General features: G+C 39.2%; 1 protein-coding gene across 8 annotated transcripts in view; it reads right to left on the bottom strand.

The window, feature by feature from the left end:
- The window catches only part of INPP4A (inositol polyphosphate-4-phosphatase type I A), a 104,497-nt gene that overhangs the window by 49,106 nt on the left and 40,453 nt on the right, over positions 1 to 14,938 (bottom strand). For all 8 annotated transcript variants that reach the window (XM_018084071.2, XM_018084070.2, XM_025896245.2 and 5 more), the window contains exon 3: positions 567 to 627. The gene's annotated coding sequence lies outside the window, so the exon portion shown is untranslated. The remainder of the gene's footprint in view (positions 1 to 566; positions 628 to 14,938) is intronic.

Raw genomic sequence — 14,938 nt, 5'->3', positions numbered from 1 at the left:
AATCACCAGACTTTCTCAAATAGTATAGAATGTCCTAATATTCGGTCAAACAAAACTTCCATCAAAATTCTTTGCCAGTTTCCAAGTCTTTCCATTTTTCTGATTTTTTACCCTTCTTGCGGCAATGGGTCTTCCTTGGTTTGTTCTTTATATAATGAGATGTTTAACAGTCTGTAAGTCCATTAAACCCAACTGCCTGAAGAAAGACCCACAAGATGTGCTTGCAGAGATTTAGATAGAATGCCACAGCCTCTTCCCCCCAGACCTACATATACCTTATTAGAGAGTAACTAACATGTTCACTTAGGTACAGGTCAGACAGCAGTTAGGTTAAAGAGTCCTGCTGGTTTTTTCAACTACAATCTTTAGTTGCTGACATCCTTAAAAAGGGTCAATCCTTGAGCAGTTAAAATAGAGTCAGGTATTTAATTTGTTTTGAGCTATTTCTATTTAAATATTATTGAGCTTAGTAATTTTCTAATGCTCTCTAACTATTCATTTAAGTTGCAATATTAATTTCTCATCTAATCATACATTTTCAATTTACTTACACGGATCATACTTACGGAAAGCTCTTTTCCTCATGTGTGGAGGGATTTTGTGTATCGACATCAGTCAAATCCACATCTAAAAAAATCAACAAAATAATCAGCATTAATTATCAATCCTTTTATACTGCATAAATCACAACCAAGGGGCAGGTATCATTCTCAGATTAACTGTAGATTTTACTTCTGATTACTAGCGCTCACAATAAAGTTTACTGAAAATAGAAAAACAGTGTAATCCTCTACTGGACCTCACCCAGTACTAGTCATAGCAATAACCAGTTAGAGTAGGAATACAAAGAAATAAACTTATGCTGAAAAGGACTGACTTCAGGTCAGCATTTGGTGAGTGGGTAGAATAGCTGATGGTAACATATGTTAACATGTTTACTGAAAAACTTGGGGCTATTAAGAAAAATGAATGTATATGATACGTTGAATATGAGACAGCATTTCCTACTATACTTGCTTTCTACAGTTAAACTTTCAAAATTTTGTTGTTTGGAAGAGTTGTAATTGCCACTGTCAGGAGAAAAAATCCTGTGTCAAAACACAGAAGTTCCAAAGATTAGGATGTAGGGATCTTTCTCCGTTGGGTGAAATTACCATGTAAGGGAGGCTTCTATAAACAGCTGGCAACAAGCAAACAGGAAAAATGAATTATTTTTAGATTTATTACAGGTTAACTGAAGGTTTGTATTTGCTAGTGCTACCACCTCATTCAAGTACACTTACATTAACAGGATATGTCTTTTAAGACATCCCATCTATGCCATACTAGAACAGAAGAGACGGGGAAGCCCAGTCTGAGCTTCTTGATTTAATCGCCAGCCCTATCAATTACCCCACACTGCTTAAGAACTTAAGCAGTGGTTAAGTATGAGCTCTTACCACTTACAGAAAGGATTTTATTTCACCTAAACTACAAAGGAGGCAGGTACCTGATCTCAGCTCACTGCCCAGGTTCTCTATATAGTCAATGGTGAGACACAGGCACTTCCAGCAAATGAGTCATCATTTTCCAAGGTAGGAGGGATGAGTCACCTCATGAAGCTACCTCTCTTTCTCTAATTATAGAAAGAATTTAGATGACTAGATTAGGTCTGATGCTGCATCTGGGCAAACTGGATCCCTCCCACAGTTGTGCTTGCTCAGGCAGGGATGAGTTAGTTCCCTCTACTCACTGCAACAGCTGCTCTGATCACTTGCTTGAATTACAACCCTTTTAACAACTACAACTTTATAATCCTGTTTTTGATAAAAATCAATGGAGATAGGACTCCTAACAAATTAAAGGCAGTATTAACACACCAGATAGTTTCCCAAGATGGTACCTTAATGGATAGTAATGAACTGGTGCCACTCCTTCAGCCAACAATCCCAAAGGCTGATGTAATTCATGTCCAGGCAAACTATCCTGAAGATGGGCACGATGCATCTACATGTAGGTTTTGACTTTCCCTTACTATTACTGCAGACAGTGGATGTTGGAATTACGTGCAGCTTTGCACTTTGTGAAGTTTTGCTGCAAGCTCAATTTTCAAGAGCAACATCCGAAGCTGTTGTTGACCTCCAACACCAATAATGGCCACGTCCACAGTTCAGAAAAGGCTTCTGAACAAGGGTCCCTTCTGTTATGTGAATGTTTATTTGGTGCTCTATTAGCACAAAAACACATGAGCAGAAGAAGAGCTCTTCATCAGATGCCACTTCCGCCCTGCTACCCTCAGTCCTGTCAGCTGGCTGTGGGAAGCAAATGCCACCCTGCTCAGCTGCATGGCCTTGTGTCCTGTAGGCTTGAAACTTGGAGACATTTGGTCTCACTCTTGACTGCTTGCAACACCTCGAGCAAAAACTATGATTATCTCTGCCCTAGAATAAACCCTGGATGATTAGCTTGTACAACTACAAGCTAATATTCTCCTTATCTCATCAATTGTTTTAGCAAAATGCTTTGGTCTGTTATCTTTTTGGAAAAAAACCCCAAAACCTCTGCCAAACTACCCCTTGAAACAAACATGTCAGGTGAGATCAAACTGTAAGAAACAGGTTTTTTCCCATTCACACATCAACAAGCAGGAGAAAGAGGATACTCCCGTTATTGACTGGTGTGCCAAAGCAGAAAATGCAACAGCAGTGGAAGGCTAAATGTTATTGATACATTGACATGAAGAAAATAATAGAGAAAAAGGGAGAGTCTGACAGTTTCTTTAATGCTTAAAAAAAAAGAGGAAAGAAAAAAGGGGGATGTAGTCCTACTAAACATTTACCATCATCTCCAAGAGGGAGTGAAAAAGTAGTTTCGGGGTACTTGCTGAACTGTAATTACTTTTACAACTCTCTTGACCCTCCAGACTGTAAGGCGTATTCCCTGAACCTTTCAAATTAGGGTTTCTCTTCCTGAAAAATCCATTTGGAAACATCAAGGACTCCTTCAGCCAATTGCATTCTTCAAATAACATCTTAATAAAAAGTTTCTCTGATTGAAAATGTTTTAACAACACACAAAAAAGTGAAAGCGAATACTGCCTGAAACAGTATTTTGGACTTGCAGCATGGTCAGATTTTCAACTAACATCCTATTTACAGTAATCAATATGGACAAAATAATGGAAAAGATGAAATGCCAGACTATGGTAAGTTATGATTATGTTGCCTTTCATGTAAGAGCACCATCTCTAGTATAACTAGCATACAGGGAATTTTTATTATTTGTTTATTACCTCCAATGATAGAAAACCTTGGTAGTGAAACAAAATTTGCCAACTTGGCTCAAACTCAATTTTTCAGTAATTCCAGCAACCCACCTCTAACAGCTGTTTCAAAGAAGATGCAAGGATTTCATCAACCATGAAAGGACCTGAGGTGAGGGCCTGGATCAACCCTATCACTACTGGCTACAGAGGCAACCCAAGAGCAAAATATCAGCTCAAAGGACAGCAGTTTCCAGCAAAAGCCTGCTGAGACCAACTAAGATTAAGAGCTGTTTTTTTCACAGTCCGACATGCACTTTGCTCTTCTCTCTCCTTTAATGAGAGAGTGAATGTCCTGAATCTCTCACAGATCAAAACAGGAAAAATGAAGGCTGTGACACCTCGAGTCAGATCCTTCCAGCCAAACTTGTGGGGACAGTAACACAGACTATGTCTACTGTAGATCCATAGGTTGACAGTGTAACAGAGTTTCAGTCCACTCGCTCCGTGATCTAGGTCATCCCTCTTACTATGTCCATGGGAAAGCAAAAGAAAACAAGTGATGCCAGCATTCAGTATGAACCCTTGCCTCCCACTGACCTTACTTCCCCACCAAAAACATACTCAGCAGGTGCTAATTTGTCAGCTCCACAAAGAGGCCGCACTTCCCCTCTCAGTCTATTTCTTAAGTCCAGGTGTCCTTCACAAGCTGGTTTAACGTCCCACTCTCCCACTCACCAGAATCTTGATTATCAAGGACAATGAAGTTTGGCCTGAAGAATCTTGTCACTCTCTGAAGCCCACCTGAGCATTCTGAGCAAGTAGGTAACCTCAGCAGGAACAGGGAAAAGTCTTTCACAAGAAAATGAAATCAACTACCACAAGATACAATGAATGTATTTGTGCAGTGTGGAAATCCCCAAATGCAACCTTTCAGCGATCCTTAGATAAAAAGACATTTCTGCATCAGAAAGTAAGTTTCTTTCTCTTTGCTTTCCCGTCCACAGATCACACTTACTTACAGATAAATACGTAAGTCACAGAATTTTTTCTTGGTCCTTCTCCACTAGGAACTTTAGCAAACTCAATTAATCTAAAAACCTAATTTTACCTCTTTAATATATTTATGTACTTTCTATAGAAAACTGCAATTTAGGCCACTTAATTCTTTGTGCAAATTAAGACTATCTGTCTGTATTCACAAATGAAATACAATTAGCATTCTTCTTAATGAGATATTGTTTTAATTTCACTTGTCATCACAGTATTTCTATTTCTTCAGTACTTCTATGAGTACAAAAATACACACACCCAGGGGTGGAAGTGAACATTTGTAGCACACACGTCTGTTAACCAACAAGGAAAAAGCACAGCTCTGTTTCACTTTGCAGAACAGCTTTTAATCAAGTTGAACATGGCACAACGCCCTAGAAAATGATGAGTCTTGCTATAGAGCAGTTTGAAGTGCAACCCTCTCAGCCCCCTCCGTCCTTTTACCAGCAGAAACAGCTTACAAACAGTCTTTACCCCAAACTAACCTTTACCCTCTTCACAAGAAACATGCTGGGTACATTGTGGTGAAGTTTCCTATGCATGGGATGACTTCTCTCCTGGTAACATGGGGTTCTCGCACTGCCTATACAAACATGGAAAAGCCTGTATTTCCTGTTGAGGAGTTTGGAGTGGAAACACATTTCTGAATTATGGCCTTTTGAACACTCTCCTAACACCTGACTCTTCTAAAGCAGTCTTTCATCACAACCATGAAGCTAACAATGCAGAAACAGCACCGCTCTAACTGGAAAAAACAAAGAGCTTAACCCCCACTCTAAAGGAGCTACTCCTGCTGCAGGAAAGGATGAGGTAGGGGAACAAAGGCAGGAAAAAAACAAAACCCAAAAAACCCCCAAACCCAAACCCCAACAGCTTATGACTTGAAATAAAGATGAACCAGACACACAATGTTTATTAAAGATTTCATACATACTGTTGATTACAGATGTATGGCAGCAAAATAATCTCCAACATACAGGCAATGCGAGGGGACCACAGACATCACAGAGGGATAAAAGCACTGAAACTAGATCTGTAATCCGAAGTTTTGGTCAAGCTTGAATTACAACAAAAAGTCTAGGGAACTATCTGATTTATCTGCCAATAATACTCATCCACTTTACAGTAGCATCAATTAAGGCCAATGTATTCTGGTCAAAACAATCCAGGAATTACAGTGCTACTGTTAGCACTGTCCTCTGTATGTGTGATGGGATCTGACGATCTGCCCTGAAACCACTGACCTTCACTCTTGCAACAGGACTGCACCTCAGGGTCACAGCTGAAACTTTACTTTCCTGACACTACACTTTCCCACATGGAAGAATGATCCATTAGGTCACATGCACTCGCAAAAAAAATCTCCCAAGCACTCTCTATTTTCATATGGCATTGTTCTGACTTGCTGTAATTCCTACTCTTACTCTTTTAAATGTTTATATCAATTAAAAATATACAGTAGCATCTGAAGATGAGAAATTCTTTCTCTAGCATATGTGTTTTCAATAAGACATTCAACTGACTCAGGAATTGAAAGAGTGTGAAGTATTTAGAAAATTAAAAATAAATGTTAGTGTGGGAGTAGTATTCCACAAAGGTTATTACTAAGATTTAGGCAGCATAGCAAAACTGGAGTTGTTTTATGCTACTAATGCAAATCTGCTGGCGCATATTTTTCCATCAACATTTGTTTTGTACTCCTGAACTGTGTTTTCTGCATGTTTTATGATCCATGTATCTTTTATTATTATTATTATTGCATGCCTGGACTATGTCTAATGGCTATGATACTGGATGTCTTTTCAAACGAATTAATTTTTTCCCCCAGATATCTGATTCCTTTGTGCTGCTTTTATTTCTTCTTCCTGGAACATAAAATTATTTGTTTGTCTACCCTGACCTTTCTAAATCAATGGGAGAGAGGGTTGCTGCAGGCCAGGATCCTGACTGCACAGTTCTTTCCTACATTTCTTTCTGGAGTCACGTAAACAAGTGGTGGGATGCTGGCAGTTTGAAAGCATAGGCATGCAACTCCAACCAGGCCAACAACAGTCTACGCCTCCCACCACTGTTCCTGTTTCAACGCCTCGGTGGGACAGCTGTCCCTGTGAAAGAAATCTTTTTTAATGACAGTCCTACTCTGGGTTAATAGTAAGATCACCCTGTAAGATACAACGGAAGGAGTGTTCTGCTTCAGTGTCTGACCAATTTCTCAAAATATTTTCTGTGACAAGTTACAGGAGGTCTGTCACTAGTGGTATCCCCCAAGGTTCAATAGCGGGCTCAGTATTGTTTAACTTGGATGAAGGGGCAGAGGTTGCCTCAACAAGTTCACTGATGACATAAAGCTGGGAGGAGCGGGTGTGCAGCCCTCAGAAAGACCTTGACAGGTTGGAGAGAGAGGCAGAGGACTGCCTGAAATACAACAAAAGCCAGTGTGGAGTCCTACACCTCAAGGGGAACAACCCCCAGCACCAGGACAGGCTGGGGGCTGATCTGCTGGAAACCTGCTCTGTGGAGAAGGACCTGGGGATCCTCATGGACAACTAGCTGCTCATGAGCAAGCAATGTGCCCTTGGGGCCAAGAAGGCCAATAGTATCCTGGGGTGCATCAGGAAAAGCACTGCCAGCAGGTTGAGTGAGGTGATCCTGTCCCTCTACTCAGCCCTGTGAGGCCACATCTGAGTGGTGTGTCCAGTTCTGGGCTCCTCAGGACAAGGGAGACATGTAATGCTCCCTCCTGGAGCAGGCCTAGGAGGGCTATGAAGGTGATTAGGGGACTGGAGCATCTATCCTACGAGGAAAGGCTGAGGGAGCTGGGTCTGTTCAGCCTCAAGAAGAGATGACTGAGAGGGGACCTCATCAATGTCTATAAGAATCTGAAGGGAGGGTGTCAAGAGGATGCAGCCAGGCTCTTCTCAGTGGTGCCAAGCAATAGGATGAGAGGCAACGGGCAGAAAGTGACACACAGGAAGTTCCACCTGAGTAAGAGGAAAAACTTTACTCTGTGTGTGACTCTGCACTGGAACAGGTTGCCCAGAGATGTTGTGGAGTCTTCCTCACTGGAGATATTCAAGAACCATCTGGATGCAATTCTGTGCCATGTGCGCTGGGATGGCCCTGCTTGAGCAGGGAGGTTGGACCAGAGGACCTACTGTGGTCCTTTCCAACCTGACCCATTCTGTGATTAACTTGTAGCAGAGCTACAGAGACCCAACCATGTAGGAACCATCACATGTATTGACAACCATTGATGATTTTAAAACATACTGGAAAAATATTTGGAATATATTGAAACTGGCCATATTTGATTGCTGAATTTAAAAACCCTAAATCAGTAGCACAAAACTGGAATAAGTAAACATGACCTACAAAAAAAAAATCACACCATAAGTTGCTTGCACGTCTTTGAAGAGTCATAAGAGGAAATCAGACCAAATCTCACTGACATTTCTAGAAATTTGACTACAAATCACTGTGATCATTACATCTGTTGTAAGATCAGAAGTTTTTTATTAGAACATCGTATTTCAAGAATTTGAAATTTGTGAAAACTCCCCTGAGGTTTCCCAGTTTTGACTGTCAGCCTTATCGAAACACTTTGTTGAGGTGTGATTGAACAAAGGAGTTATTATAGAAAATAAATGTCTTATAGTGGATATTATGTTAGCTCAGAGACAGAAAAGACAAAGATAGAATAAAGTTTGGTAAGAGTAACTAAAGGTATATTTCTACTGCTCTGTCTGGTTTCATGTGTAAAATGAGCAAACATATGAACACCCATGGAAAACTAAAAATGTTGCAGGTACTTATGTAAAAGGCTCATGTCTCCTCACTCCAACACACTACAGGTTAAAGCAGTCTGTTCAGACAGAGACAGTAAAAAGTACTCGTGTAGCTGCAGTATGTCTTATGCAACACTTCATTCTGCTACAACATTCTTTTCTTTCGTTCTCATCTAGTAACAGATCATAAATAATAAACATTTTAGTCCAGAATTCCAAGAATTCAAAGAATTCTTTTAAGACTCTTATAGGGTATGGCCATGGATTTTCAAGTAATTCTAACCACAATCTACTGGTTTATTTTCATCAACTAGTACTGATCAATCTTTAGAACTGACGTAGTTTAGTGGGCTTCAAAAGTATTTTTTTTTTAATAAAAACTGCAGCAGGGATGATAGCAATGATTACAAAAAAGCTATAAATGCTACACAAAGACAAAGGACATATATTTAGTGCTGAGTTCCTTGTAGCACTCAGCGCTCAAAATATGAACTTAAATGTCAGAGTTTTGTCAATTCTCCAAGCACTAACATCCTCATAAAACTGGTGTGTTACTACAGGCCAAGTTTATCTGAACCTCACCTTTTTTAAAAGCAAATTTTGCATGGATACAGAAAAGCCTGAAAATGTGAAGGATGCATCCCAAAATAATTTCCTTTCTTAAAGTTCATGACTAACTCACTCTTATGACTGATATATTTGACTCTCAATTTTTGCATGCTAAGGCAAGCAACAGTGACACTAACTTTTGTTAATTCCTCTTGCCTCCCACCACACCTTATCAGAAATTCATAAGCATGCTGCCTACCTCAGTAGTCAAACCTCCACAGTAAGGCAGCAGAGATGATGTTTCTGCCCACAGCTACCTGTCGTGCTCTTCTGACTCGGATAAGAACAGGTAGCTGTATTTCAGTCACACAGGTTTGCAGTCCATCATCTTATCAAAGCCACTTTCAGCAACAGGTTAAACTAAGATATTGAACTGTATCTCAGTGTGGGCACAGGTTCCTACATCCATTGTCTCTGCCAGAGAGGCAGTACCTACTGGCAAAAGGGTGGGACCAAAAGCTGAATTTACAGACTGGGTCAGAACAAAAGTTTAATCAAGTCTAGAGTTCTCTCTGAGAGCAAGCAGTGCTGGAGACTGAGGCAAACAGCACAATGAGCAGTACTGGTGTTCTGTGAGGCATCTCCAAGTTTGCACTACCTGATTCAGATGACAAGCATCCCGAGAACTGTCTGAGCTGGGCATCACACCCAGACCTCCATATTTAAGGTCTGGGAGTAACACAACAGACAGTGTCGCCAGAGTCGCAGCTGGCCCTTGCAGCACTGTTACCCTGTAGCCCTGTAATACCACACTGCCATCACTGGTGACCAGCCACAAGCCCTGTAGAGAGGCTTGCAAACTCTGAGCACTTAAGCTTTTTAGGTTTGCTTTGTTTGAACTTTTGTTGATGTGCTTGCAACTCTGTTTTAACTTGAAATTAAACTTGGTTTAGCTGGGACAACAACTTTTCCAATAGCACGCATGTCTGTGGCTAATCTGTTTTCACTTTAATCTTTGCATGGTGCCATTATCATTTTACAACTCTTAACATGATGTAGTGTAGAAAAATACAGGCCTGGTATCATAGCAGAGGCTTTCAGACATGGAGATATACAATGGAGTAGAAACATGGGATAAAAAAGAGACAGAGTGCAGAGCTGGCACTTGGAGATACTGTGGCTATAGCTTACAGACTCAAAGCTGGACAAAACTGGTTTTAGGGTGATCAAGTATGTATGTAAGGCATCACATATAGTAAATTTGACTGTAACATGGAGCTGCAGACCACTGAAGAAGAGCCAAGTTTAAAAGCTTTTTCAGAAAGCATAAAAATAAGCCCAAGTGGATCCTAGAGTGAAGAAGAAGAAACTATCGACGTGAACATAATATTCCCCAGATATTCAGATCCTTCAGTATCTGAAGTCTTTTGGATGCTGACAACTGCTGAAACGCCTCTACATCCCTACTAGCAGAATGAAACTGCCTTATGATCCAGAGGAGGAGGAAAAGGGTGAGCATTACAGCATGATAAAGAGGTAGACCCTTTGTGTATTCAGTGCATTTTACCACACTGTTATTTATTGAGACTTTCCCCTATACAGAAGCATTATTTCTTTACCAGTAATTATGAGATTGGGCCAAGAAATGATTCCTGGATTAGGCTTTAATGACTTTAATTATAGTAACAACAACTACTTCTTATTAGATGTAATGTGTGTTTCATCTTTGCACACAAAAAAGATTTTGAGTGTAAGGGCACAGATGTGGAATTTGGTGCCATTCTTCACTGTTTACATGTACCAGCAGATGCTGTTGTCCTGTTGTATGAGATAATTTTTTTCAACAGTTAGGAGCACTAATTTTACTGTTTCCAGCCTTTTCAGGTCCTGTAGACCTCATCTCTACAGCTTCATTTACAGAGGTTTTATAGACCAAAGATGTAAGAATGAGAGCTAGCCATAACATTGTCAGGACAGTTTATTATCACTGGGATAACGTCCATGTTACAAGCACAATCTATTTGCTTCCACTGAAAACATAACATGATTGTCTGCATGCTGTGAATCACAGACATCACTGTAATACAGCTTTTTTAAACTGCTTTTTAAAACAGCAAATGCCATAAAACTAAACTTTACAACTGTTAGAAGTGAAATAAGCTAGAACTGTGACAAAATTAAATGGGACATTATTAAACTCTGTTATCAACAGTTTTCAATCTTTTCTCATTCGAAAATGCCTTGAAAATTTTCCATTCCAGGGGATGAACCCTTTGGTATAATTTAAAGTTACTGATCATAGATTGCTTTCCTCAATCACTTCCCACCAACTTTATTTGCATAGTTCATGGACAATTTAAACCCACCAACTTAAACATTCTATGAACTAAACAGCTGTTTCCATCTGCTCAGAACTACACAAAATATTCACCTAACATTCTAAATTTTTCCATATTTGGTCTCAATTCAGAAGCAAATTTGTATTCGGAAAGTGTGAGTAAATGCCTTTCTCGGTATTTTCCAGTTTGAAAAGGGAAAGTCTATTAATAACCTTTTTATGCAATTAAGAAAGAAAAAAAGAGAAAACAATATTTTTTCAACAAAGACAATAAAAACAAACTGTAACTAAAACTCTACAGAGGAAATAGTTCTTTATGAAGTATACAGTTACAAAAACCCAAAACAACCCATTGGCTAAACCAAATAAAAGTGAATTAGAAAAAAATCAGTCTGGCATTACCTATGGGGAATGAAGCCAAGGACCACTGATTGAAATGCAGAAGAGTAACACTCGACCCAAGCCCAGCAGATCTTTTAATTCTGAAGTAAAAGCAGCGTCAAATCCCTATGAAAATCTCAGCTACTAAAGTATGATGCAGAAAAAGTGGTATTAGTATGCATTCAACAAGCACTTCTTTAATTCTTCCACTCTGAACATCTCTGTGGCTAAGTATCTTAGGAGGGATGGCTCTGCAGTAAAACAGACCTAGATTTTACAGAGAACTCCACACAAAACGAGCTACCAAATCACATCCTTATCTTGGCTATGAAATTATCTGAGTGCTAGAGAACCTCAGGTATGTAGTCTCAGTGCACAATAAAGACTGCAAAAGCCACAAAAATATTGTTCTTTATACTTCTTTTACACTCTACAAGTTTTTATGTGACCTGAGCCCCACAAGCAGTTTAGCTAATTTCCATGATTGGTATTGTAAACTCCAACCTTACACATGGATGAGTGTTTTCAGAGATCCAGACTATAGAGTCAGGTAGAAGATGCAAAAGTTAACGTATTTATTAACACTTCCATTTTCAAAATATCACCACTGTACAAGTAGACAATTTTGCTTGCAGTTAAACTGGCATAAAAGCAAATGTAATGAAACTGCAGGTCTATCTGCCTTTTACAACTGCAGACAAAATTACATGGCCTGGGAGTGGACAACCATAGCATCCAAATAACTTCTGTTAGAACACATTCTATTTTCATTCCCAGTGACACCTCCCAGGTCACTCCTGCATAAGTGAGAACAGAATTTGCAAACACATCCAAATGGTTTTCCTAACATGTTCTGCCATATTATAAAAAGACTCTTTAACCTGCCAAGATTACAACTCAGACTGCAGGATTCAACAGTGCAAAATACACTATGAATTTCTCCTCAGTTCTGGGAAAGCAGTGGCTATGTAGTAATTGCTGTGTCTGTTTTCCAGGCACTTTTACAACCAAAATCCTTTCGGTTCTCATGTTCAGATTTTCCTTTTTGATCACTAATATGGAAACTGATGTCAGGATAAAAGATATCTTATTCCTTTTGTGCTATATGACTCCAAAGCCAAAACATAAAATTACAATATGTCAGTGCCATCTCTGTAGTGATGGATGTAGCTGGACATAGAAGGGATCCTTCCTTCTGTGAGGCTCCTACTTAGTGTACTGATTTTGTCTAGTTTAATGAAAAATGTTTTGTAATGAATGCCAAGCACTTATTGGTAGTTACTGGTGCTCCTGGTAAAGGAAAAAAAGGGCAGTTTTTAAACAAGACCCACAAGAGCAGCACTGGGTGACTGGAACTGTGCTGGGAAAGTTACAAGCTGCTTTAAGATCTGAAGAAAAATCATGAGATATTTTTTGTCTGCACTTGACTCTGCCCTTCACTGCATAGCAAGATATCCAAGTTCTCCATTACAGACAAGCCCTCTGGAGCTCGACCAAGTGGAGTTCTCCATAAAGCTGAATAAATATCAACAAATGCATATGGTAAAATATAATTAATTCAGACCACTCATTGTCAGTGCTCTGGGAATCTGTCTTGTCCACGGGTATCCATAATCACTGACCCCTCCAACCAACTTTTGCTCCCTTGAAAAATGAGTCCTCAAGAACTTCTTTCCTTTTTTTCTCCTTCCATGTCAAATATTATCTGAAAGCATCACTCTCACAACTTTCCTTCACAAAAAAATAAAAGACCCTGTGTGGAAGGGTTGACTTTACAACTATTACTTAGCCCATCAAAGCAAATGGGTTAACACATATAACCCATTGTTTGAGGACATAATGCACCAACAGGCACCACACAAAACAATGCTGATTTGTCATACTTTGAACCCAAAATAGAAAAGGCTTTTCTTCTTATAGTATATGGTTTTCAAAGCTGATTCATGGAGAAATATCAGGGAAATACAACAGAAAAAATTACAGTTTGTAATTCTGAAACTAAATGCTACTTTTCAAGGTATTGGTAAGAGCCACATGTGTCTGAAATGTTTACAAAAGACTTTTTCCCAGAATTTATCTTCAATAACCATTTAAATATGCAAACTAGCTAAGAGCTCATCTGTTTGAGAGTGCATCAGTTGACCTAGAATATTTTATATTATCTACTACCTTATTGTTTAAAAATATTTTAAATTCCCTTACTCTAATTTCTTTTTACCTAGTTCTTATTTCTACAGCCTATGAACTACAAAACAGTAATAAATAAAAGCAGTGATAACTTTTTTTGCACTAACAATGGAAACCTCAAAATATATTGATAAATAACTGCAATTCCGTGCCAAGCTTAAACCTTTCCAGGGTGGCATGTGAAAATACTCATAGCTCTTCTGCTAAAATGTTAAAAAAAAAAAGTCAGAGAACCAAACTAAACTATTTATATATATACACAATTAGAAAGCAAGAAATTTCTCTCCCAGTAACAGTGGATAGAAGGAGGCTTTTGCTGCAGAATATGGTATTGAGCCAAACAGAATGGACTCTGATTCTTTATCATCTTTTCTGTGTTCCCATTATCAACAGATTATTACCATGACATTTCAATCACTAATTTGACATATTTTCAACTTGGTTTTTACCAGTTTTCCTTCATAAAGCTGTTACCTTATTTCTGTAGGGAAGGTGTTAATTTTTTTCCTTTCCTTAAGGTTACCAGTTGTTCATAGTAGAGTCACAGAATTCTGTATTAACTTGGGCTTAACTCCTGTATTAGCTTTTATGCATTAAAAAACCCAAAACAGAATACATGGAGAGTCCCAGTTACTTAGGAAATAAATCCTGAAAAATATTTCAGGAGTGTTTTTCTTTAGGAAAAAGTTTTCCCTCTCTCTAGACTGAAGAATAAAAATCTTTAATCTGCACCTCAAAACAAAATGAACAAAATGAATACCTTTAAAAAAGGAAAACCAAAGGTAGCTCATGTTTGCACTTTCCCTCCCGCCACCCATATAAATCATAGCTGGTGCCTTAAGGGTTTAGCTTCTGAAATCTGGTCTTGTTCATCTAGTGCTAACAGTCTTCACTGAAGACTAAGGGACCTGTCACGTTTATTAAACGGAGTCTGGGTCACCTTATGGGATGACATTAACAAACATAAGAGTGCCAGGTGAATAACAAGAAAAACACCTAGAGATGGAGATTTACAAGTTTCTGGAATGAAAATTCCTAATGAAGCAGTGAAAAACCACAGAATCATTATAAGAGGTTGGAAAAGACCACTCAGATCATCAAGTTCAACTGTTAACCCAACACTGCCAAGTCCACCACTAAACCATATCCCCAGGTGCCACATCTACACCTCTGTTAAATACCTCCAGTGATCGACAACCCTTACAGTTAAGAAATTTTTACTAATATCCAATCTGAGCCTCTCCCGGCACAGCTTCAGGCCATTTCCTCTTGTCCTGTCGCTGGTTGCCTGGGGGAAGAGGCCAACCCCCCACCTCACTACAACCTCATTTCAGGTAGTTGTAGAGAGCGATAAGGTGCCCCCTGAGCCTCCTTTTCTCCAGAGTAAACAACCCCAGCTCCCTC

Source organism: Manacus vitellinus, unplaced genomic scaffold, assembly GCF_001715985.3.
Source record: "Manacus vitellinus isolate BGI_N305 unplaced genomic scaffold, ASM171598v3 scaffold_7_pilon, whole genome shotgun sequence".
In the NCBI taxonomy this organism is placed as follows: Eukaryota; Metazoa; Chordata; class Aves; order Passeriformes; family Pipridae; genus Manacus; species Manacus vitellinus.
The sequence above is the reverse complement of the archived record's forward strand: the minus strand, read 5'-3'. Positions and strand labels throughout refer to the sequence as shown.